The sequence below is a fragment of the Strix uralensis genome, chromosome 1, assembly GCF_047716275.1.
Source record: "Strix uralensis isolate ZFMK-TIS-50842 chromosome 1, bStrUra1, whole genome shotgun sequence".
In the NCBI taxonomy this organism is placed as follows: Eukaryota; Metazoa; Chordata; class Aves; order Strigiformes; family Strigidae; genus Strix; species Strix uralensis.
In genome coordinates, this window is record NC_133972.1 from 33771983 (window position 1) to 33798119 (window position 26137).

Consider the following 26137-nt stretch of genomic DNA (forward strand, 5'->3'; position numbering starts at 1 on the left):
GTGCTTTGACCAGGATACTGCAGCAAAAATAGCCCTAGGAAGGTGAGGGAGAGGTGGAGACCCTAGATGTGTAAGAAGGTGTTGTTTCTGACTCTCTTACTAGAGTTGGAGGAGTAATTTATCTCTTACTTAATGATCTGGGATTGTATTTTGACTTTGTATTGAGTAACAAAAATATGGTGCTGCTGGGTTGTCTTTGCAGAAAGAGAAAAATTGGAAGAAGAACGAACTGATGAATAAAACTTAAGCAGTGGTTGGACTGAGATTGTAGCAGTGCTCTTTCCTCCAGTTAGCAAACCTTCCTCTCTTCTATTTTGTTTTTATTTTTCATGCTTCATGTATCCTCTCTGTTCCTTATAAATTTCAAATGGTCTCTTTGATGCTTCGGTAAAGGATTATATTTGCTAGTAAGAACAGATTAGCTAGTTCTTTTAAAACGGAGCTGTATTAAAAGATGCCGGAACGATTGCTTTTTCACCCAGAAAGTAGTGTTATGTTAAATTGTGAAGTCAGCAAGGATTAAAGTGGGTGCTAATGAGCAGCTTGTACCTTAATGACTGTCACTTGCTTCATCTTTATACTCTCCTAGTGTGTTTATCCTAGATTTGCCTTTCTTAGACAGGGTAGCTGGAAAGGAGTGTGGCTGTGATAGTTGGTTAATTTAAAGATGCTTACTGAAGCTACTTATTTTTAAATCAGATAGCTTCTTTTATGGGCAGTAGATAAACTATGGCAGAAATCACAGGCTATGGACATACTGTAGTTTCTCTTTCTATGAATCAAAACCATATTGTGGTCTGGCCTAAGGGTGCCTTGTAGAGTCTGAAACTGCTATGAGGAGGACCTCAAAGGTGATCAGGGGCCTGGAGCACCTCTCCTATGGAGACAGGTTGAGAGAGTTGGAGTTGTTCAGCCTGGAGAAGAGAAGGCTCTGGGGAGACCTTATAGCGGCCTTCCAGTACTTAAAGGGGGCTACAGGAAAGATGGGGAGGGACTCTGTATCAGGGAGGGTAGTGACAGGACAAGGGGTAACAGTTTTGAACTGAAAGAGGATAGGTTTAGATTAGATATAAAGAAGAAATTCTTTCCTGTGAGGGTGGTGAGACACTGGAACAGGTTGCCCAGAGAAGCTGTGGCTGCCCCCTCCCTGGCAGTGTTCAAGGCCAGGTTGGACGGGGCTTTGAGCAACCTGGTCTAGTGGAAGGTGTCCCTGCCTGTGGCAGGGGGTTGGAACGAGATGATCTTTTAAGGTCCTTTTCAACCCAAGCCATTCTATGATTCTATGATTTTTCTCTTCTGCCCCTCCCCTCTTGTCATGTCATCCCACCCCCAACCCACACAGTCCCGCCTTCTGTCAAAAGCATGAATGGTATCTGTCTGAGGTCTTCTCCATCATGAGGCAGGGCAATGCTTCTGGATCACCATTCTGTTTTCGAGCAGCACATACAGTCACAGTTCTGTGGGTTTTATTATTACTATTAGTTTTTTTAGTTCTCTTAAATCTAGAGGCTTGCCTGCAAGGTAAAAGATCAAAGAGCTTGCCGGGGTCATTTAAAATGTGTGGTTGCAACCAAGTTTTTATATAAACTCTAGTTGTGCCCTTCCTCAATCCATGTCACTTTTTTCACATGAACGCTAATATCTGAAGACCAAAAGAGGGTTTTCTATTGACTTATAGGTCATGTTAAAGGTAAATGTTGCCCCTGGTATTAGAGGGTGTTATCTTGACCGTATTTACCTCCCAGATGAGAACAGGGTTTTGTGTTGATTCTGTCGGCTGTAGGTGCTTACAACGGAACTGTTTTCTCCTATAATTCACTAGGGGAGTTAGGAACTTAGGTTAATATTTTTCAGTCATTTGTTTTATTTTTTCCTCCATTCCATTTTTCTCCCTCCTCTGAGTTTGCCACTCCCCACCCTTAGCCGCTCTTGCATTGGTCTGTCCTTCATCCTTTTGCGCCTTGGATTGTGCCTTATTCTGCACCGGACTGAATGAGGTCTTCTGGATCATCAAACTGCACAGGCAATTGTGTCTTGTAATCCTATTTATAAGTGGCTTGACTTCTGTTTTAAAACACATTCTGATATGGCCTCCCATTAAGAATACAAAGTGTTAAAAATAATTTTCTGTGATGTTTACAAATCATATTCATATTTCCTGTCTAAATCCAGGCTAGTTCTTCTTGTCTTTCTTTTTGTAGTTTTCCTCTTTCCTATTTCAGTGTCAAGCTTGCCGTGTTTTGCGCTCTTCTCTGTTGCATATGAAACTCTAGGAGGAACATTTGACCTGCTCTGGTCCTTAAGTGTGTGACAAGAAGTAGTAAAACCTTTTTCAAATTAACTTTGACATCTGTCATTGTAAGTATACTGAATTGAATGCTGGCACTAAGCATATGTAAGAGGCATTATACATATAGCCATGGATTTCAGGTGTGTTTTATTCAGAATAAAACCTTTTTTTTTTTTCTGTAAAAGTTGGGCCACTGGTTAATTTAAGGCATTTTATTTTTCGCCAAACTCGGGACCCTAGTGCATCATGAAGTTTGAATAAGTGTAGTCTCAGTTTTTAGGAGTGCCCACAGCACCTCACCTAAGGCTTAACAATTCCTTTGAGACTATTTCTGTGTCTTTCCATTAAGGTCTCCGTACAGAAGTAATGGTTGGTTGTTGGTTCCTTGTCTGCATTCAGCTAATTTCTGCTGATTTTTAAGTTTCAGTTGTTTAAAATCTTTGTCTCTGGAACTTTTTTTGCAGTGGTAGTCCATATGGTGTAGGATAACTTTTTGTGCATGTCTTGCCTTTGTTTTGTTTACATAGTTTTGTTCTGTAGCAAATGTTTCTCCTGTTACTTGTAAATGTGCCTTTTATGCAGCATACATAGTTTCTGGAGAAGAGTCAATTATTTTAGTTCCCAGCTGCAAATGCCCTGCTGGTTCAACAACTACTGCTTTATCTCTTTCAGTCACTGTCCTGGGTATGAGATCCCGACCTGTTGTGTCATGGTCTTGAGGTGAGAGTCCAGTTAACTAATGATCTTTCAACACCCAGCTGTCATACTAGGTACAGTGATGGTATATTTAATGGTAAATCATGCAGTCAGTGGTGGAGGTCTTTCAGATATTTTTTATGGGGTTCCAGCTAACATAGTTTGGAAAAATCTGATTGTTAGCCATCTATTCAGAGACAGTTATAAGATCAAAGAGTGTTTTTTCTCTGTGTTTAGTTACAGTACCATATGGTCGAATAAAGTTACTTTTTCAGTGCAGTGCATTGTTGGAACCCAGTGTGACTGACCTTTGCTTTCAGACTGTAGAAGACACTTGAAAAAATGTATTAATACAAGGAGAGAACAGAATTAATTTTCATGTGTATATACTATACTAAAAGGGTTTCTGGAAAATTTCCAAACAAAAATAAAATAGAGTATCTCAAGATTTTCATAAAAGCCTGCATTACTGTCCTCATTTCTCCTACCAGAAGCTAGATTTGGATGGAGCAGCAAATGTGCAGCCTAAGGGTGAAGGATCAGTGAAGTAAGGTCTAGAGCTTCTGCTGCTTTAGGGTTTGCTGAAGAAGACCAGCTCATATGTGATCAGGATGCATCTCCAGACATGAGCTGTATCTTTGAAACTGGACTCTGGCTAATCCTTGCCTGGCACATTTAAGTTTGTAAGCAGTGAGGGAGCGGGCAGGAATTGGCACAGGAGGATGAAGTATTCTTGCATGTGACATTCTGGGTTTCCTTACCTTCCCAGCTCTTGGTCAAGCCCAAAACTCAGTTTCAGCTCTGTCCCAGACCCATGATTTTGATGTGGGACTGGCTTTTTGAGAAGGAGATGATTTGTGCTTATTATGGATGTAAACATTTTTACTGATAGTGCCTTCTCAATAGTCATCTGTTGTGCTTATCTATTTCTTAGAAATTCTTCTACTTCAGCTTTTAGGATCTGACATTGCTAAAGTTTGCAGCCTGGGGCTGTAGAGGGGATGGGATTATGTCCTGTCTAAAAATTTAAAGCAGCAACTCTAATCTGGGATAGAAAAGATAATCCTCAATAGGCTTGTAGTAACTATATTAAAAAACTGCAGTGGAGGAAGAAAGTGCCTCTGCTTTTCTTTAAAAATGTAGCACCATAAAACATTAGAAGGTGGCTGATGTATGCTAAATTATCAATTTTGCACTGATGTAGCTGATGCCATGCAAATCCCGATAGTGTAAATGTGCTGGACTAGCACATGTGTGTCACAGTGAGCTATCAAAGCACCTGCCTGTATCAGTATGGAAAATAAAATCTCACCCTATTGCCAAACACAGGGCTGTGTAATGTCTATAGATGTAAATCTTGTGTTTGAACCTAGTGTCCTTCTTAAGATGATTAAGAAGGAAGGGTGGTGGAAAATACTCTCATCTGAAGAGGTTAATTCTGACTACTTGCTTTGTGCTGAAGGTACACTGCATCTGTTCTCAGCTTCCTGATGACTTTTGGTTAAGTAGCGGTAAATCAGCCTGATGTAATGCAAATATTGTAAACCAATGTATTTTAATGCCGTTATTGTGGAATGCTGCAACAAGAAGTGTTTTAACATCCCCTTTGAAGGATCTTCTATATGTTTTATGCAAAAATAATCTGGCTCTGAGTGAACGCATAGCTGACTAAAGTGTTTGAATCCCATAGTTGATTAACAGTGCAAAGAACAAACTTTTAGGCTTTTGGAGTAACGTATATTCATTTTTCCCCTCTACCTCCTGTTGTTTTTTTCATTCAACAATTGCAGCTAAAGGAGGCAAGGGAACTTGGAAGCTGTCAATGGCTACATGGTATTACAAGTTTTACAGTCTCCCCTGTGCTATATATATTTCCTATAATTGGCAAGTTCTGTGACTAAGAAATGAAACAGAATTTTTCACTCCATTGTATTTGCTAACACACAAGGTATGGCATTCAGATACAGCTCAGGCGTTGCACTTTTAAACTGTTGGAATTTTGCATGAAATCCAAAAGGCTTTATATTTTTGTCTGTTTTGCTCTTAAACAAAGCAGGAAGGAAGGAGATGATGGAGAAGGTGATTCTCTATCCAATTTCCATTTCCTTCTGTCTTTAGAAGGTTTGTAATAATGTTGCTGTGTACATGCAAATGATGTTAATCAGGAGATTTTCGTATCAGCTTTGTCAACGTTTACATTCACTTTACACATTGAATTTGCATTTGAAAAGGGCTGTTATAATCAACATTTAAGGGATAACATAGTCAAATTTACATTTGATTGAGTAGAAATGTTAAGTAATTTTAGCTGAGCTGTTGCTAGGAGACAAGCCAATGTTTTTGTATTTTATTTTTTTTTTCTTAATCCATACTGTCTTTCTATTTAATTGACAGTTCATCTGGTAATACAAGATCATCAACACTCTAAAGAGTGTAACTAATGTCTTTACTACATTTCTAGATGCATAGTTTTCCTACTCATCAGAACTTAAGGTGAAGTTTTGGAGAAATATGCTTGTAAATGGTCTAATAGTCATCCATGGCTACTTTTTGTGTGTGTGATCATGGGCAGGATCAGCTGTTTAAAAAACCCAGAACTTCTGGATGTTTTTATGATAAGCTATCTTTTTGGACATATACTAATGCATTTCCTTTTTTCATGGTCGATGTTTATCATGTTAGTCACCATTCAAAGAACATCACGCAGCTGCCCAAGAATTCATCTGAGTTTTATGTACGACTCCTCGGGGTTTGTGTAGTGCACTGGTTTTGCCCTTATCCCGGGTGATCATTTTGATAATTGCATTATTTTCATTCAAGTGGGCAAAACGAATTGTAGCTGCAAAAGGAAATCTTCCGATTTCGGGTATGCTCTGGCCGTCGGTTGTGTATCTCTTGGAACTTGCAGGAGGACTCCACAGCTTGGCACTTTGCAGCAGTGTTCATCTGGCAAAAATGCTAATTAAAGGGAAGAATAGTTCCTATTCATATCAGTCCCAAAGCATTTCAAGTGCATTATCTGTGTGGCGCATATAAATGTGGCTATCCCCTGAAACTTGTTACAAGGCAGTTGAAGGAATGTGGCTCCTTAAAAGGCCAAATAGAGACTCTTGCCTCATCAACCCACTGAACCAGAGAGAATACAATTTTGCTGTAGATATACTGTCCTCCTTGCTTCATGTACCCCAAAGTTTTTTACAAGGCAGGCAGTCAGAGGCTGGTGGTATGGTGATCTGTAGGCAAAGATAAGCAGCTGTTACTCACACGTTGGTAGTTCATGAACATCCCTGAGTACCCAACTTCTGCAAACCCAGGAAGAGGGCTGACCTGATATTATCCCTTTCTAATCCCTTCCAAAAGCAGCGGTAATTTTTATCTTTCCACCTTCATGGTCAAGTGAAGTGGGCAGATGGGCTTCTACCTTGGGTGCAGAACTAAAAGGATTTAAGTCTTGGTGTGATGTGTAAACCTTGTGGCTCTCTGGCTGGGGCTAGGAGTGCTTAATGATATTGACGGTAGTTTTGGGGCTACTATTATTGTAACGCTGTGTAAACAGTACAGGCATTCCAGATCCATGCTGCAGGAAAGACTGCAGATTCCTTATATTTTTATGGTCTCTCAGCGGTATGGGCTGCATTCCTCAGATTCTGAGTAATCCGTGCATGTGCAAAATATGTATTATAAAATCTGATCAGGCAGGGCCTACCATCGCAGTGGAGCAGATGTGGGTTTCCTTCAGCTCTTAGCACCTGTTGCATTCCTTACTGTAAAATACTGATTAAAACAGTTTTTTCTCACTACTCGTTTTATTTGTCTTTAAAGAAAGAAAAGAAAAAAAGGCAAAAATAAATTGGCCTCCATGGTGCAATGTGGTTGGAAAGAAAGCTCAGGCAGCTAGTTCTCATTTTCACGTGTTGGTATCTGCGAACATGCAGTTCTTCAGTGGCTTTTGGAGCCTCTAACTCCAGGAAGAAAGGCATACAAGCTATGTAGCTGAAACCCCGCTACAGAACAACTGAGAGCTGCATTTATGGAGGGAACATGGATTAACTTGGTGGAAGAAGGTAGAGAAAGAACAGAGGAGGAGTATATCAGCCCATCAACCTAACAGGAAGAGTTCTTGTTCATACAACAGGAATAGGAAGAACAAAACTCCATGCTTACATGTAGCAAATCCTGGTAACTAAATAGGAAGGAGAATTCAGATGCTTTTTAAAGAATTAGCCTTGTAACATGCTCAGGCAGAGTACAGAAAACTAGCTGAGCAAATTTGAGCAGAGTATTGAGGACTTCACTGGAGGATGGGGTATAGCATGTGTGCATGCATGGGTGGAAGCCTGTGCATCTCACTCGTGCCTCCTCTCTCCAAGACATAACTTTATTTAGCTTCCTCAGTATGAAATCTTGGTGGAGACAGAATGCACTTGTAGATGTCAACTGCATCTACATAAAACTTCACGTAAATGGCTATCTTCATGTATAATTTTTTTTTTTTTTTAATTACACCAAAGCCTTACGCCTTAAGGTGTGGACAAGGTCTCAGGTGGGATGCATAACAAAAGACAGGAGCTATCATCGCTTAGCAAGGCTGTCTAGTAGTTCTGCTTAAGTATTACTTTAAGTGACTGTTATTTTCCAAGAAAATTTAATACTCTCCACTGCTCCCATGTTTTATGTGAAATGTTCAAATAGCATATGCCGTTGCCTTTTGAGACACTGGCCATTGATACTGCATCTGTGTTACGTAGTGCAAGATCACAGGGTACTGCTAGCTTGTGCTAACCGGATGCTTACAACTCCTTTAGAATTTCAGTTACCTGCTTTGTTTTTTCCCCCTGGAACAGTGACTGCAGTACAGAACAGGTGTGGGTTTTTGTTCTATTTCCTGAGCAGTATTGTACTAGAGATTGAAACAGTCTGACTTTACAGGCATGAAGATGCACAGAAAATGTTCTTATCTGATTAATTCTCTATGCTAAACTTTTATTCTGGGTGCTGGATTGAATTTTTTGTCATACTTGACTCTGTCTGTTGCCCACCCCTTTTCTGGGAAGGGGGAGGATAACCTTAAGATGGATTCACAAATGCAACTTGTGTTATACTCCTCCTCTTTAGAAGGGTTTCTTCACCTAGCAGAGTCTCTTTAGGTGAACGAACTTGTTCACCTTTTAATTTTCATTATTAGTAAGAAAATATCCCTGTTTAGTTTTGGGGGGTTTTTTTAATTGATCTCAGTACCATCCCTGAACTTTCTTTAGAGTTCTTTTCCTGGGTATACAGCAGTGCTTATTCACTTGTGTATTCACAGTGTTTTATCTTCATCTTCAGGAAGGAAACCCAGGACTTGGTACATGTTCTTAGTTGTGCTGATCCTTCAGTGTTTTACTGGCTGTATATTATTATATGTTTGTAGAGCCATTCACTTTATTACTTGCTGCTTTGCTTTAGCTTCAAAGAACGCTCCTTGTTATTCCTCTATCTTACCAATTAGCTTCCATTGCTATAGTTATTACTGAGGTTGCTTAACTGTGAAATGATGCTAATGCACCTCCTTCATGAGTTTCCAGTGATGGTACTGTTGCTAGCTGCTGGCAGGTAGAAGTTTGCATGATTTTAGTAAGGCTAATTTCTTTGTGGGTATCCTTCTGCAGAACGAATAAAAGCACAGCAGCAGTGGACAGCCAAAGGGGACTCCTAATACAATTGAAAAAAATTACCTAGAGTCTTGAATGTTTACTGCGGTAGTCAGGTTTTTAAGAGTAATGACCTACTGGATTTATTATAACAGTACTTTAAATGTGAGGGAAGCATTTTTATTTTTTTTTATGAGTATGCAGTCTTTGTATCTCATCAGTGTATTCCTTCGTGTTAAGCCTCTTTGCAGGAGGTAAGCATGATTGCATAGCCCTAAAGGCAGATATTCATCCTTCTTGGTGATAGATTAATTAATTGTTAACTGCAATTTAAATATATCGTGGAACTGTGTACAGCTTGAGATATCCAGCATACTTTGTTTGAATGGTTGCAACATAGAAAGCATAGTTTTACATGAAAGTAAAAGGATTTCCCACTTCCTTCCCCATAAAATGTTGCAGCGTAATGGGTATAAAAGGCACAGTCTATTCTTCCTAACGGTGATGTGGCAACATCAATATTTCTGCTTGAAATAGAAGCCTGTAAAATTCAGCTCCATGGGTACTTCAAGGTGAACAGAAAGAAATGAAAAAACTTTAAAGCCTGTAGCTGATTCTTGGTCAGAGCTGACCTCTCCAAAATATTACAGGCAGGTTGTGTTTGACCAAGGTCTTCAATTTGCGGAAGAGGAGGAAGGCTGATTAATGAAGGCTGGTATATTGGCTCCATTATAATGATGAAATCCTGCGTGTGGATGAGATGAGAAGCAAAATTATATCAGTTCTAGTGATGTTCAGTTGATAGTTTCTAATAATCTGCTTAAGCTTCTTGTGACTCTGCAGCTTCTTCCTTAGAAGGCAGCACAAGTTCTTGAAAATGGTTGATAATTTGTAAGTAGGTACTGAGAACATGCTCAAAAAAGGAGAGAGAAGAGGAGGGGACAGGAAGAGGACATTTTTGTTCTTTTCTCTTTTCACAGCATCGCAAAATACTGTTCATCGGGTGTTTGCTGTATTCAAACACTGATGTGTGTTTGGTTTGGGCTCCCTAAGATACTATTCAAAACCTAGTTTTTCCAGCTTCATTCAAAAGTATATTTTGACAATTTATTATTTAATGCATAGATGTGTGTTATGACATAACCTCATGTTAAGTCAGCATCATTATATTTGTTTCTTTGTAGGAGTTCTAATTATAATCTGAACTTTAATTAGAGGACGAAGAGGTTGAGCTGGTTGCTGAACTTGATTTTGCTAAATCATTACTTATGTCATTCTCTTGCTGTATTGCCAAGAGAGTGATTTTTGGCACCCTGGTATGAAAATGATTATTTAACAGTATTTTTATATCTGATTTCTGTATGAGGCTGTCTGAAGGCATACTGTACAGGTGAAACACTCCATAGTGTGTGTATAAGGGAGACAGAATGTATTTTCATACCCATGTAGTAGAAAAAGCAACCTTTTCAATTACCTGCTGTTTGGGAGCTCTGGCCACTCTCACACGCGAAGGGCAGCTGCCTCCTCCACCTCTGCATCAGTGGAGAGGGATGGTTCCCTGTCCCTCCTACCCCGCTGATGCTCTTGAGTTGTATAGTTGGTCCTGACATGTGAAAGGATGGCAGAAACATGAAGTGTGAGAGTGAATGACAAACCACAGCTCCTTCACAGAATGCATATCCCTAGAAATGCAATAGATGCTGTGCAGGGCTCGAGGGAGGGACTTGTGCTATATGACTCCGTGGCTGGAGGCCCTGATACGGTGTCCAGTTAATGATGAGAGTCACTTGAGGAGCAGGTTTGTTTGCACCATGGGGTAGGCATAGTCCAGCAGCTTGTCTCCTGTATATCCTTCTGGATTCTGGACTGGCTGTTCCCTGTGTTTTGATGCATACCACTGTGCTATGAGACAAAGTGTTTCATGTTTTTCTTCTGGTCTTGGCTGTGGAAATGAGCTGGACCCCAGCACTGTGTCTGACATCATTTCATGACTGTACTGCCTCGCTTTTCTAATGCTTGGTTAGTGTGATGATGAGTCAGGGGTTTTTGTTTCACATGCTGTCTCTGGTGTATGGAGACCACTTTTCTTGGGTCTTTTTATTCACCCCTGGAATTATTGTTCAACTAATTTTCTTCATAGTTGTAACTTCTCTTAAAACCTTATAATTGGACTTCATGCATGGTGTGATGAGCTTCAGGTAGGTGAAGGAGTGACATGCCCACTTCAACAGCATAATGGACATGTGAAAAAGGATGTGAGACCACAATTTTCCACTTTATCTCCATACCAGAAATAACTCTCATGTTGTTCTTCCTTAACAACTACCTGTTGGTGACACAAATCTGGTGTCAATGAAATTTCAACTACTCAGTTGCCCCAGACTCCTCCCATCTCCAGCCCAGCAGGAAAACTCAAATAATCCTCACTCTGGAGTCTGATTCTTATGTATGTGAATTTGTAGGAGACCCCGATCTCAGATGTGTGGGAGTCTTCTGAGTCAGCACCATGACTTTCTGGCCCTTAGCTAGCCACATAAACTCCTACCTCCTTGTGTTGGTTTTCAAACGTTTAAGGAGAGCATTTGCTAAACTGCCAGTTGTGCCATGTGTATGAAGCAGAGCTAGCTGGGGCCTTAAGCTTCGAAGAAGATAACAGTCCTGTCAAAGTATCCCCTCTAGTACTTGTTGGTGTTTACTTCTAGACTAACTCTCAAAAAATTCTGCTTCAGACCAGAAAAAAGTCACCAGCCCATTCTAAAAGATCAGCCAGGTACCCCAAGGCAGCACTTAAAGCTTCTTGTCTGCCAAGAGTGCCCCCAGGAAGCTGGTGGTGGAGCTTGCTAGTCTGTGTCCTCTCTCCTGACCTGAGTTTCTGCAGCTTCTCTGGGCCAGACCACTGTAATCTTCAAGTCTGGCACAAATACTACTTCTATCCCTTCAAGGCTAATGGCATCTAAGGTTTCAGAGCTAGGATGACATCTTCCTAGGTTGCTTGTTGTCTCTGGGAACCAACTTCTGGATCTTCTGAAGGCAAGAAAAGTATCTGTTAAGCTGGTATGGCTTCATGGCCTGTGCTGTGCCTGGAAAGGGATAGTGAAAACCTAAGGCACTTACGAGGTTGGGAACCTGTGAGGATTAGCTTGTACGCCCTGTTGTTTCATGTTGAGGAAGTATGTCAGCTGCCTCTCCTTTAAGATGTCATCATAGGTTATTAGATCACTCAGTCTTTCAGGTTGGAAGGGCCCTTGGGAACTCACGTAGTCCAACCTCTTCAAAGGGAACACTAAATTCAGGTGAGGTTATTACAGTAGCATCCAAACTTAAGTAGCTGTCTAAACTGGCTGAGATAATCTTTTTAGTGTATTGTACCTCTTGCCTTAAAACGTATCCCTCAGTCTTCTCGGTGTCTGCACCTGGGAGTGCCTTTTGCTGCTGATTCTGAATGCAAAAGCAAAGTCCCAGACCCAAGGAGTTCCCATGCTTTGAAACCAGCCTTGTCAGCTCTTGTTGTCCTAAACTGCCATGTGTTCTTCAAACTGGTGGTGGCCTAGCACAAAATGTACTGCCTGCTTGCTCTAGCAAATAAAATTAATGTAATACAGCAACACCCGCAGTTTCCAGTAGCACAGGCTTGTCAATAAAACACTGCCCTGTAGTGGGGAATCCTCAGCAATTAAATGTCACAGATAGCAAATGGAATATAGACTTTATTTTTTTTTAAATATAAATACACCTGACAGACTGCAGGTCTGGATTACTTCTCTTGTTCATTCAAATGTCCAGCAATACACAAAACCAACTGTTGGGTCAGAGTTGCCGCCACTCATGTAGAGTAGGAACAATGAGAAGAGTTGCAAAATCATGCAAGCGGTGTGAAGTAAACTGCCGGGGATTCATCAGTGCTCTGACTTCGTTGCTGCTTTTATTCTGACCTTTCTGCACTCATCTGGGTTGTCACTGAGAAAGGCCACTGCAAATTGCACCTCGAACATCAAAGCCTTGCTTTTCAGTGTGGCTTCCAACGGCATATAAGCCTTTTTTTGTTGGGGGTGATGGTGATGATGTTCTGTTTGTTTGTTTTTAATTTTTTTTAAGCTGATTGCAGAATATTGCCAGTAGAACTCTGTTAAAGGAAAGGGAACTGTAAAAACAGTGAAAGCATTTCTTAAATTTAAAAGCTAGGAGACCCCCTTACTACTTGCTGTGGCTCCCTGGCTGCCTGGACTGTTGGTCATATTGCAAACGCCCAGTAAATTAAATGTGAGGCATCCACTGGAAAGCACTTACTGAAGCAGAGCTGCCTCGGCCCTCTCCAGGATTATGATGGCACCACTGTAAAGTGAGGAACTTCAAATTACTGTCAGGATGTGAATCCCACTCATGCAGTTTTCTCCAGTCTCTTCTCATTACTTTCCATTGGTTTTTTCTGACCTCTGTGCCCAGCAGTGGGTGGCATGGAGAGCCATGACTCCAGCTGTGCTGGAAACAACATTTCAGTGCAGTTGTGGCACCCTTTATTCCTAGATGTGAAAAAATGCAGGTTCCCTTCAATCTGGGAAGGCGAAGAGTCTGCCTTCCTGCTTTGGTACCTGCCCTTTCTATCAGCGAGATGTTTCAAGGCAAAAACTGGTATTTTGCGAATTTTAAATTCAGTATAACACAAACTCTTTCTTCTTTGCAGTTTACATTATTCAGCCTGTACTGATCCATAACTGCATTCTCTTCCTGCAGCATGTGGTGCCAAAGCTGCCACTTGACACTTCATTGGCAGCATCTGAACTTTCCTGGAGAGATGGGGAAGGGGGTGGAGGTGAAGCCTCTTGACAGCAAAACATGCTTAAAACAGATGGTTTTGTGGGGGAAGAAGCTAGCCTTCCAATGTCTGCTCCTGACATAAGTGGTCTGACTTTGTGAATTAGTAGGGCATTGAAGTAAAATGTTGTGACAGGAAACTGATGTTCTTGTGGACAAGATTTTCATGTTCGGTTTGCTCTAGGATGGTATGAAATGGTACATCTCCCCTCTGGATCCTGTGCATACCTATGTGCATTTCTGTGCCCAACTATCCCTTGCTTTTCAGAGATAAAGTTAGATAGTTTTTGATCAGAAGTATTTGGTTCCCATCTCTTATTTAATTTGATGCATTATTACTTTTCAAACTGAGTATAGGTTATTGAACTTCTTCCCCCCCCCACCTTTGCCAAAGCCTAAATCCCACTTGGTATTTTGAGAAGAGTCACAAGCTGGCAGTAAGAGCCTCATTTTTTACCTTGAATTAAATAAGCATTGCTAGACCTCAAGGCCATTTTCCTAACGATCAGTAGCAATGCTAGCACTGCTTGTAACGAATCATAGAGTGGTTTGGGTTGGAAGAGGCCTTAAAGATCATCTAGTTCCAACCCCCTGCCATGGGCAGGGACACCTTCCACTAGACCAGGTTGCTCAAAGCCCCGTCCAACCTGGCCTTGAACACTCTCAGGGAGGGGGCAGCCACAGCTTCTCTGGGCAACCTGTTCCAGTGTCTCACCACCCTCACAGGAAATAATTTCTTCCTTATATCTAATCTAAATCTACCCTCTTTCCGTTTAAAACCGTTACCCCTCATCCTATCACTACCCTCCCTGATACAGAGTCCCTCCCCATCTTTCCTGTAGCCCCTTTAAGTACTGGAAGACCACTATAAGGTCTCCCTGCAGCCTTCTCTTCTCCAGGCTGAACAACCCCAACTCTCTCAGCCTGTCCTCACAGGGGAGGTGCTCCAGCCCCCTGATCATCTTCATGGCCTCCTCTGGACTCACTCCAACAGGTCCATGTCCTTCTGACGCTGGGGGCCCCAGAGCTGGGCACAGCACTGCAGGTGGGGTCTCACGAAGAGTGGAGCAGGGGGGGAGGATCCCCTCCCTCGCCCTTCTGGCCACACTTCTCTCGACGCAGCAACATCTTGTTGAACAACGTTAGTAGCTGAGAAATTCAAGTGCGGCTCTTCCATAATTTACCGTACCGCAGGGTAACGCGCCTTTAACACTGTGGGTGATGATTATCGCGCTTACCTCTCTCACTCTATCCTCCCTTTATTTCCTTTGCATACCGATTTTCCGAGGGCGCGGCCTTCCCGGGCGGAGGGTGGCGGGAGCCCCCGCGTGGCGGCCGCGGGCAGCGCCCCGCGTGGCGGCCCCGCGCTGCGCCGGGGGCGGCCCGGCCCGGCCCGTCCGTCCCCGGGGCAGGCCCGTCCCTGCTCCGCGCCCGAGGCTGGGGGCTCAGCTCCCTCCTGCCCGGGGCGGAGGCTGGTAAGCCAGCATTTAGCTGTTGTTAGTAATAATTTGTTTTTCGGGTTTTCTTGCTTGGTTTCGTAGTTCATGATATGGCAGGTGAGGAAAAATATCATTAAGCCACCATGAGATTTATTCCCTTTGCCTTCCAAACAGACTGGTTTTAAAAAGCAGGAGCATGTAACTTCTTTACTTCAGAATGCTCGTTATATTTTTGCCTTTGTCTGATTTATTACAGTGCCTGTGCTAGTTATAAATATTAAAACAATTTATCATAAATTGAGTGTTGTGAAGCCAACATCTGGTTTAGATAATTTTTTTTGAGGCTAAACTTTCACTGTACAGTTCATAAACTACACACAGGTTTTAAATCCCTTTCTTTAAACTCGGGTCTTTCATTCTGTTGTTGAGTGGACTGACACTTGCAATATTTATTAGAGTATTTGTGTGCTCTGTCGTGGCTTTAGGGTATATTTTTTGGAGCTGAAATGTTAAAATTCCTCAGCAAGTGCGTGGGGATAAGGATGCACTTTATAATGAGATTGCCGGGTCCATTAGTGCTTTCTGTGTGCTGTGGCTGTGACGCTGTTTCGTGTGAAGTGTTTCTCTCTCAGGTAGTTGGTCAGGAGGCCAAGTACCAGCGTTGTGTTAGGGCTTGTGTAGCTATAGTACTGCCATAAAAACTGACACCACCAGCCCACTCCTACCCCCCAATTCTTTAGTTACACTGATAACATCCTAAGGAGAAAGACATCATACAGTTTGCCATTTATATGTTGTGAATATGTTTAATAGCTTAAAAAAAAAAGAAGTAAAGGCTCTGTTTTCCTGTGTTGCCTTTACAGGAAGAAACAGGCAGTTGGATTGACAGTTCAGTATATTATAATGGGTTCTTCCCCAGATTTGAACTTCTGTCATATAACAAGTGTTTCTGTCATATGCCGTAATCCTTCTCTCTCATGAGATATCCTGAGAAACCTCAGAAATGGCATATCAAAATTGTAAACCACAAAGCATAACCCCTAATGTAGCCCTGGGGCAAACCTCTGTCTTCTGAATTGCATGGCACATCGGAGATCATAGAATAAAAGAATGTTTTGCCTCGGAGGGTTTTTCCCTTCCTTTTTCCAAGCCAGTTCTAGTATTTACAGTATCTCTGTTCTCTGCAGATTTAATTGAGTCAATTAAGATTCTTAGGCTTGATTCCCCCAGGTGTAGGTTAAAAGTTTCTCCCCACCCCCCCTTACCAGCTGCTGTTTCTTGTTCTTGCCTGGTTTATAGAGAAAGCAGCTAGCTGGGATTTTGGTACAATTTGAAAAGCTCCCTCGATTGCAACAAAGTGATCTACTGTACGTGCAAGCATGAATAATGCCTGTCCTCATCTGCTTTTATTTCTGCTTCCTTTTCTGACCTTTACAGTGTTTCAGCTCTTTGAACTGTGTCTTGCAAGGTTTTTTCTATGTAGAAAACAGTCTCCATGTTTTTCATTAGTCTTATCACCTCAAACAGTTTTTGATTTCTTATGCCTTGCTGCAAGAACTGACAGTGCGCATGCCTATATTTCAGCCTTTCCCATATTTGGTTTTGTTCCTTACCAACACCTTTACCAGAGAGCTAAGTTGATAAATTCACATGACTGTTGATGACGCTGGTGTTGAAGTAGCAGTCCTTTCTCAGGTCTGTACTTTGTAAGCCATGTAGTCCTTTTAGATATTTCTGTTTCCCTGTTAGTGATGCGGTATTTCTCGCTTCTCATTTGGCTTCTTGCTTTGCTTTTGGACTAACTGAAAATACCCAGGTACACCCACAGACTGCATTTTCTTGCGCATTTAGGCATGTGCCAGGCTCCTGTTGAAGTGCAGCTGTCAAAGGTTTCGGTTTCGTTACTCTGAGGACATTTGGTTGGCATCCACGTCTCGTACATCAGATGGGGTGCTGCCAACAAGCATTTCCTTGGAAGCCTAGGGTAAGAAGTGTCGTGACTGTGGGTACCAGGAACATTTTTAGTTCATGCACACAAAAAAGCACTTTCTCTTCTCCAAGATCAGTCCTCTTCATTTGGCACAAAGAACAACGTTGTTCTTACTGATGCACTTTGCACATGACTCTTGTATTTGAACCATTATTTTATGCCAGTCCTGGTATTTTAAATATATGTTCTTAGAGCTCCATAGTCACTTGTTTGGGGAAAAAATGAATTCACCTATGGTTTTCAAGAAAGTACTGCTCTAGGTATTGATGCTTATTTGGATTACCTAAACTGTTGATTTGACAACTTTAGCTGGCAATAATGTAACTTTAAGGGAATATTGGTGGGAGTCTGTGTCATGGCTTTAATCCCAAGAAAAGTGTCTTAAAGCCAAACCTTGGTGGTGATTTTAGTTTATCTAGTAGGTCTAGGTAATAATAAAAGTCTGTTCTTAACTTGGAGCCTTGTTTCAGAGGCCTTGTTTTCTGTTACTCTGTCTTTGTCTAAAGAACAGCTTGCTCCTCCTGAATTTCTTGCATAGGCAAGATTACCAAAGATACTTGGTAAATTTGTTACTGGATTGGCAAGAGGAGCGGGTGATAACTCTGCTCCATACAGGAATAGGGCAAGAGTCAGTGCCCAGAAGACTCCCTGGATGTGGTCACAGTGTGTGTAAAGACTCCGGGTTTGCCACGTTCCAGCTTGGAGTGGTCTTCTGTGCGAATGTCAGCTAGACCTCAAACTTTGCTAGGGATTAGATGTTGCTTTGGGACTTTCTTCCTGTGTGTAACCTGGTACAGAAATCAGCAAGGTTTCCACCTCCACCTTCTACACTGCTGAATACATATAAATGACAGCTGTCAGAATGAACCAGCAAAGGTATGTCTGTGGTAGACTTCTCCTTTTTAATGGCTTGGGTTTTTCACTGTGACAGAACTGAGCTGCTAGAAGTCTTTTCCCCCCACTTAATAATGAAGACTGGCAAAACTTCACAGCATATTAAAAAAAATCCTACCTGATTTTGAGCAAATGATAGGTTTGAACGTCTTTACGTGCGTGTCAGGCAGCAAAATCTGTATGTTCTGTCTAGAGCTTTAATTTCTCTGAAAGGACCAAATTCATGCAAGTGAGGTGATTTCTGGGGAAGGGAAAGAGAGGCATAAACACTGTGCAGACAGCTTGTGTGTATGTGGGAATGCACAAGTGGAAAGATAAATATTTGCAATGGATTTTAGTCCCAGTCAGGTATTTGCTTGTTCTTGTGCAGACATTCATGTGTCATCAGTAACACAGGAAGGGTCCAGAAGCGTGGTGAGGTTGGGTAGGTTTTGCCTGTGTAGGGTGAGGGAGGAAGAGGTTTATGCCTGTGTGATGTGGGTTGTTCTGACTGTTTTTGTTGTGGTGATATATCACATTGAGAGAAAACATTGCATGTTGCAACTGGTAGACAAGTAATATTGTGCTATTCAGTGGGATTCCCTAGTCTGTCAGGTTTGCTTTAAAATAGCAAAGTCTTATTTATTTATTGGTTTTGGATTCCTCTTGTATAAGGGAAGTCTCAGCTCTTCCAGGGCTGACCCCTTGCTCCAGAGAAATGAGCTGTGGGGTAAGAATTTCCTAGGCTTGATAGTGTGCTTGGGCAGCAAGAGTTTTAGCTCTGTTCGATGAGCTTCTGTAGGTAATTCTGGCTCAGAGGCACAGATGAACGTGACTGTACAACTGTGATTTATGTTTAGGTTTCAAGACCAAGTATTGTCTGTTCTTCCATTGAGTGCAGTCGCTGTTTCAAGTTTAAAATTTTTATTTTAAAAATACCCAGCCGAACTGCTATCAAAATTTCCTTTGCAGACCAAGAAACTTCACTGTGTTGATCTGCACTGAGCAGCACAGCACTGATTACAGGACTTCTTCACCCTAATACTTCTCTGAAAGTATGCATCCTCTGATCTTGAGCTTAACATTTCTAGTATCGAGCCATCTTAATACTTGGTAAGCTCTTCCAGAGGTTTATTCTCAGTATTAAAAACATGTGCTTTATTAGGAATCTGGACTCCTGTGAATTAAAGTTTGAAATCTTTGTATTACAGCCTTTCCACCTTACTACCCAGTAGCTATCCACCTTGATTCCCTAGTGTTTCCAAAACAGATGTTTCCCAGACAGGTATCTCCTCTCCACCATGTTAAATGTTGCAGGCATTCTCGAGGTGACTTCTGACACACAGAAGTTGGTTTCCTTCATCCTGATTCCCATCAGCAACATTCTGCAGTTTCTCTCTGTATCTCTAGATTTTTGTCCCTGTAAAACATGTCTGTAGTAACTTGCTTAATAACATAAACTTTAAAACGTTGCATAATAAGGGTCTAAGAACTAGTGTAGCAATGATGCAGCTAGAAGCTCATCTGCTTGTGATGACTTCTCAGTTACAAGAACCCTTTCAGACTTGCAGCCAGTCTTCAGTTTGTTCAGTTAGTGAAGTGGGGATTTGAGTTTAAAACTATTTGAAAGTTTATATTGTGGTAGGATGTTAGCTGAGTATCCAGCATCCCTAAATGTTAGGAGGGAAGAGAAGTATTAAGATACCATGATGGGCAATTAGGGTTTTGGAGGGGGAAGTGTGTGTGAGAGAGAGAGAATGAAGAATTACAGGCTGATACTAGCATGGGTGAAGCGAGTGGTTTTTGGCACCTTACTTCTAGTTGATAGAGAAATAATGTGATTTCAGTTCCTCACCCAAGAAGGGCTGTGTTCCAGTTCCCTCCATGCTGGTGTGTGGAACAGAGCCCTCAGTGGCCATGTCCTGCCCTGGGGTGGCCAGGAGCTCGTGGCTGTATTGCATATCTGTGCCTGGCTTGGCTAGGACAAGTCAAGGAAGCAGGCAGAGTAGTCAGCCCCTTGGTTCAGGTTATCTATCCCTGCTTTGGTTGGTGCCAAGGAGAGCAGCCACCATGCTTCATGCCCAAGAATTGGTGAGCCCGGTCTCATGGGTTCCCCAAGTAAAAGAACTGCAGTCTGTCCCCCACCGCGTGGTGAGGAGAGGATATGCAAATTGTAGCTGTGGAAAGATTGTATTTGGCGTTCAGACACTTATCCAACAGGCATTCTGGTGGTGGCAGACTTGTGTAGGCTGGTTTGGCACTACTTGTATGGAGGAAGACTTTATTTTGGCTGCTGTAATTCTCAGTATATCTAGCTTAGGACAGTCTCTGCACCACCAGATCTTCACTTTGTTTGCCCAGGCAGAGAGCTGTAGGAGGTGCGCTCCTTTTAATCTACAGCCTTTAGGGCCAAGGCTGAGGTTGAAGGACACTCTTTGCGGGTTGCTGGTTTTCTTTTTGTCCTCCCTTTCCCCCACTCTTGTGCACCCTTGGATATCAGCAGAAGAACCTACTGTGGAGTTTCATTTGTGACTTAAATGCTACTGACTTTAACAACAAGAAGTTTAACTTTGTCAGAGAAATGAGAAAGCTATTCAGTAGTTGGACGTGATCTTCTTTCTGTGAGTCTGTAGTGATTGGCATTAATTATATTCTCTTCCTTTATATCTTTACATATAGAATGCTGCTCTAGTCACTGTCAGTGTCAGGTTAATACATTAGTTATATGCATTACCCTTCTTTAAATGTTTTCTTTCAAATTTTCTGAAACTCTTCTATGTTCTTTGACTTGTTGAAAATAAACATGAACAGACATTGAAAAAAAGCTTGAGATGCTGCTGTGGTCTGATTCATTTCATGTCTCCAATGAATACAGCCACCATATCACTAGCAATTAGGAGAGTTTCCAAAAGAAATTTCCTGAAGACTGCATTGGAGAAGAGTATTTCTGAAATGAGTTTCCATATCTTTCAGGAGGGTTTCCACCACACCATCTGTTGGTGATACTCATGTCTGTTGATGCGACATGAGAAAGGCTCTCAGTTGGGTCAGGGGCCATGTGGGGTGGTCACTCTGCTTCCTAACTCCAGGTTTAATACCTGATGCAGTGTGGTTTGGGTATTGGCAGTCACCCTGTGGCCCATGCGTTTCTGTCTGTGCTCACCACTTTCTCTCTTAGTGTGAATGAAATCCTACTTCCCTACTTCATATTAGTGACGAAGATGATGAATGCTTTGCAGATGAATGTATGCAGCATTAGAGACCAAAGAGAACTGTTGCTGTGTTTGTCAGCTTTAAGAAGGCAATGGTTTTAAAATTGGCTCATGTTTATAAATGCAGTTAAGACCAGCAATGTGTCCTATTAGCATAATCTTATTGTAGCTGTGAAAATTAAGGAGGTAGTCAAAAACTTTCTCCTTGACCTGCCAGGGGGCATAAATGTTCTTTATGCTGACATAGGTCACTTCTGTAGCCTCAGACAGACATGCACACACAACTTTCTGAAAATACTTGAAGGTTATTTATTGTTCAACTAAATTAGGATGAATGTCTTCTAATTTATTTCTCCTAACAGATGTCATGCATACTAAAGACTTGTGAAATGGTTTGACTAGTCCTAATATTATGTTTAAAAAAACCTTGAAAATACCATCCCTAATGCAATTTCATTACTAATAGTAAGACTAATTTCTGTGCCACTGTTAAATGTTGTTAATCCTTAAAAAACTCACATTCATTCTTTAAAAAGAAAAAAATAAACCCAAATAACTTTGCCCCAGAAGACCAGCAGATGTTTTGGTAAGGGATTTGTATGAAGATTTTTTTCTGTTTCAGGTTTTGCCTTATTGCCATTTGAAGATTTTAAAATTTGACTGCTTTCTCTTAAAACTTCTGTTTGAGGGATTGATAATTCTCATTAAAAAAAGAAATCCTGTGAAGAGATATTAGGCATGTTCTTTTAACTCGGTAGCAAAATAAATGAAAGGCTATGAGAGGACTTGAGGAGAGCAGACTTAAGCATCTTCAGGGATCTGCTTGGTAGAGTAGCATGGGATAAAGCCCTGGAGGGAAGAGGGGCCCAAGAAAGCTGGTTGATATTCAAGATGACCTCCTCCAAGCTCAGGTAGGATGCATCCCAACAAAGAGGAAGTAAGGTGAAACTGCCAGGAGGCCTGCATGGATGAACAAGGAGCTCCTGGACAAGCTCAAACACAAAAAGGAAGCCTACAGAGGGTGGAAGCAAGGACAGAAAGCCTGGGAGCAAGACAGAGAAACTGTCTGAGCAGCCAGGTGTCAGGTTATGAAGGCCAGAGCCCTGATAGAGTTAAATCTGGCCAGGCACATCAAGGGCAACAAGAAAAGCTTCTACAGGTACCTCAGTGATAAAAGGAAGACTAGGGAAAAAGCGTGCCCTCTCCAGAAGGAAACGGGAGACCTGGTTACCCAGGATACGGAGAAGGCTGAGGTACTCAACGATTTTTTTGCCTCAGTCTTCACCAGTAAGGGCTCCAGTGACACAGCCCAAGTAGCAGAAGGCGAAGGGGGGGACTGGGAGAATGAAGAACTGCCCACTATAGGAGAAGATCAGGTTTGAGACCATCTAAGGAACCTGAAGGCGCAGAAGTCCATGGGACCTGATGAGATGCATCCGCAGGTCCTGAGGGAACTGGCAGATGAAGTGGCCAAGCCACTATCCATCCTATTTGAGAAGTCATGGTAGTCCAGTGAAGAGTCATCTGGAATAGGCTCTGTCTGACATAGATATGAGGAAGAAAGTCTTTCCTGTGAGGGTGGTGAGACACTGGAACAGACTGTCCAGAGAAGCTGTGGCTGCCCCCTCCCTGGCAGTGTTCAAGGCCAGGTTGGACGGGGCTTTGAGCAACCTGATCTAGTGGAAGGTGTCCCTGCCCATGGCAGGGGGTTGGAGCTAGATGATCTTTAAGGTCCCTTCCAACCCAAACCATTCTATGATTCTATGAGAGTTAAAAAGTGGTGTGGTTCCTCTCTCTTTTTTTTTTTTTTCCCCTCAAATTCTGTTTTGCCTAGTTTTAAAATTTGAATAGTTGCTACTGTTTTGATAATGATGAAGTATCATGGAAGGTTCATGGTATTTTGAAAGATGTAAGCTTATTTGAATTGCCACACTACCTCTTTACCCTTCTCCCCCATCTCCTCCTCCCCTATTTCTGCAACTTCCTTGGGGTATTTTTGTCCATCATTTTGCCTCTAAATACTGTCAAAGTAGATGCTCAGCTGCAGTGGATCTAGCAGATACATACAAACCAGTAATGGGCCTCTTACAGTAAGTAAGTAGATCCAGCTCCTGAAGTTATATTTGGAACTAGAAAAAAAAAAAATCCCAGTTTTCAGTTGGAGTGTTGAATGCTGTGAAAAGCCTTTCCTTTTTCACCAGTTTAAGCTGCAATTTGATCACGGTGGATTCCAAGTTCATCTCAGTGCAGTACTTAATTTTAACCTGTAGAGCACAGAGAGCCCTGTTCTTACAGTTTAGGTCATGAAGGTCAGGTAGGTCATTTTAGAAGATGTGCCCTGTCCAGGGAGGAGGAACTCTGGAGGTAGTTAAGGTGCTTAAAATCTGGTGAAGAATAAGTGCTCTGTCTCCTCAATTTGTGCATTTGCTCCTTAGGGCGGTATGTGGGAATAAAGATTCACATTTTCCTCCTAAAACGTGTAGGAAAAGTGTCTTAGGTAAAATTGTACTGTGTTTGTACTTGAAAGTGCTCTCTGTATACTTCCAGTTAGTCTTTGAGCAGCTTCATTTCCAAAGGCAAAACTTTTCCATTTTGTAGGAGTGGGGGGAACTACCCCACAATAGGCAGCTGTAGAGTTTTTGGTGTTGAAATACTGCGCATCTGTGTTTTGGACCATTTGGTGTGAATTAGTGCGGTTTCAAAATCTAATGGAATCAGGAAGTAAATAGTATTGTGCGGTAACGTAGCCAAGCAGAGTTTTAATCCATCCTTCTTTGGTATCAAAACCGGAGTGCTGTGGAGGAAATTACTTCTACGCAGCCAAGCCCTCTGGGCACTCTTCAGGCCTTCTCATGCACGGCTGAGGCTGGTGCCTCTGCGATTTCATGGCTCTTGCTACCCCAGCTAGCAAGGTCACTGTTTGCTTGGCCATGTCCACCTACCTTGCAATCCCACCTCTGACGGCACACGTAACTGTAGTGACACCTAGCTAGCTCTCACATTCTTGCAGTGGTCCTAAGGCATTAGGGGTCAGTGATGCATGCCAATGCTTTTTTTAATGAAACATAACATTGGCTTTATTTTTGCTCTCATTCCATTGCACTTAGTCTTTTAGCAAAGTTACAGCAACTTTGAGGACAGAGAGGGGAAGACCCTTGGTGGTAAAGCTTTACATTACAACCATATGGCTGTTTTTGAATTACTTCTTCCATGAGTTGCAGGCTGATGTACTTAAAACTAAGAGTGAGAAACGTCTTGCCTGCTGTGGGTTTGGTTTGGGGTTTTGTTTTTTAATTATTCTATTTATAAACTTGAGAAGACCGCTTCCAAGTTTTTACTGTCTTAAAGGAGTTTTTACTGTCTTCCTCAAATACCTTAACAGTAACTGAGTAGAGTAAAAAAGGCGGGGTAGGAAAATGCTGATGCCAAAGAACAGATAGTGCTGAAGGTCCAAGTGTTTGCAGGTCTTTCTGATAGTCATCCTCTGAGTGATGGAGAACAGTCTGTCAGTTTTCAGCTTTTATATTTCAAGCTGCAGTTAGTCACTGAGATTTATTCTAATGAAATTCCTGCTCTAATAGTTGTGGGTATCACAGGATTAGTTTTATTTACTTAAAAGTTTAAGAACACTGCTTGCAAGTCCTGCTTTTGAGATGATTATTCTTCACGTGTAATGTTGTACTGTCTACATGTTTAGCTTATAGCCTCAGCTTTACGGGAAAGAAGAAAAGGAATTACCGTGGAAGGCTGCTTTCCCACATCTATCATTCTCTGGGGAAGATGCAGAAAAATCTCTTCCTGCACTTTTCTGGAATAATGTGTTTTGGTGAAGTATGACCATGTCTCTTGGATCACTGCCTTCCTCTCCAGGCTATTGCTCTGCTTAGCCTGGGGTTGGTGGTGCCTACCAATAAGTTGAATGTTGTGCCATGTTGCTCAGCAGGGGAACTTTTTGCACAGCTCTGCGAAGTGGCATCTTAAAAACATGCATTTGAGTGCCTGACGGGTTAAAATGTGTGTGCTCTCACACATAAATGCTGGATTCTTGTATTTTACTTACTTTTGTTTCTTTTCGGCGATGCACCAAAGTTAACAGCATTCTTCACAATTCATTAATAATTGTTGTAGAAAGTGATCCTTTTTCCTTTTTTTTTTTTTTTATTTTTAAAATACTTTGGTCCATTATTGAACTTTCTGGATGTTCACAGTTATAAAATTTAAATACAGTGGCTGCAATTCATTTGACATTACTAGCAGTTTTATTGTCTGTTTTACAAAGATTCTGTCACGTTTTTGCTGTCTGGAATTCTGAAGAAACACTGAAATAATGCAACTGAAAAGAATTGTTGTAAGAGGAAGAAACATCATTTGAAAATACAGAAACATCGTTCACTGAAGTGGAAGAGGCATTTAATGGAAGTACTTGTGGTAGTAATTGAAAGAAATGTTTCATATTTCACTAGAAGCAAGTAAAATGCACACAGCTTAGGAAAGGAAGTACATTTTTGATCAGTGTAGGAGGAGAACTAATATTAAGAGATAACCTAATAATTTGAATTGAGGTTGAGCAGTTTCATTATTCCAGAAACCTTAAATACCTGTGCCTGACAGCTTCAAGTGCATATTAACTTGTGATTTGAAAATCTTCTGGCGTAACTAAATTTAGAAATACTACTCTTTTTATTTAAATGCTTGTTTGATGCAATAAGCTTAGACTTCTGAATTAATTTGTAACAACGGTTAATGGTTAGTGACTAACATCTCTGCTCCAGGATTGGTAGCAAAACTTGGCTTAATGCTGAAAAAAATACACGACCTTCCCATGTAGCTGCAGAAAACTTGAGATACACAGGAAAAAAGTTGTGTTAGGCCTTTGGGTTTTTTTTTAATGGTTGCTTTGAATGTTCATAGAATCATTTTGGTTGGAAAAGACCTTTAAGATCATCAGGTCCAACTGTAAACCTAACACTGCCACGTCCACCACTAACCATGTCCCTAAGCACCACATCTACACGTCTTTTAAATACCTCAGCCACTTCCCTGGGCAGCCAGTTCCAATGCTTGACAACACTTCAGTGAATAAATTGTTCCTAATATTCAGTCTAAACCTCCCTGGCACAACTTGAGGCTGTTTCCTCTTGTCCTATCTCTTGTTACCTGGGAGAAGAGGCCAACACCCACCTCACTACAAC

General features: G+C 41.6%; 1 protein-coding gene and 1 non-coding gene across 2 annotated transcripts in view; both read left to right on the forward strand.

Moving 5' to 3' along the window:
- JAZF1 (JAZF zinc finger 1) overlaps nt 1–26137 on the forward strand; it is a 200780-nt gene that overhangs the window by 19042 nt on the left and 155601 nt on the right. The gene's annotated exons all lie outside the window — the stretch shown is intronic.
- LOC141935186 (U7 small nuclear RNA) lies at nt 16305–16366 on the forward strand. The gene has a single exon (XR_012626503.1). It is a non-coding gene; the product is annotated as a U7 small nuclear RNA (small nuclear RNA).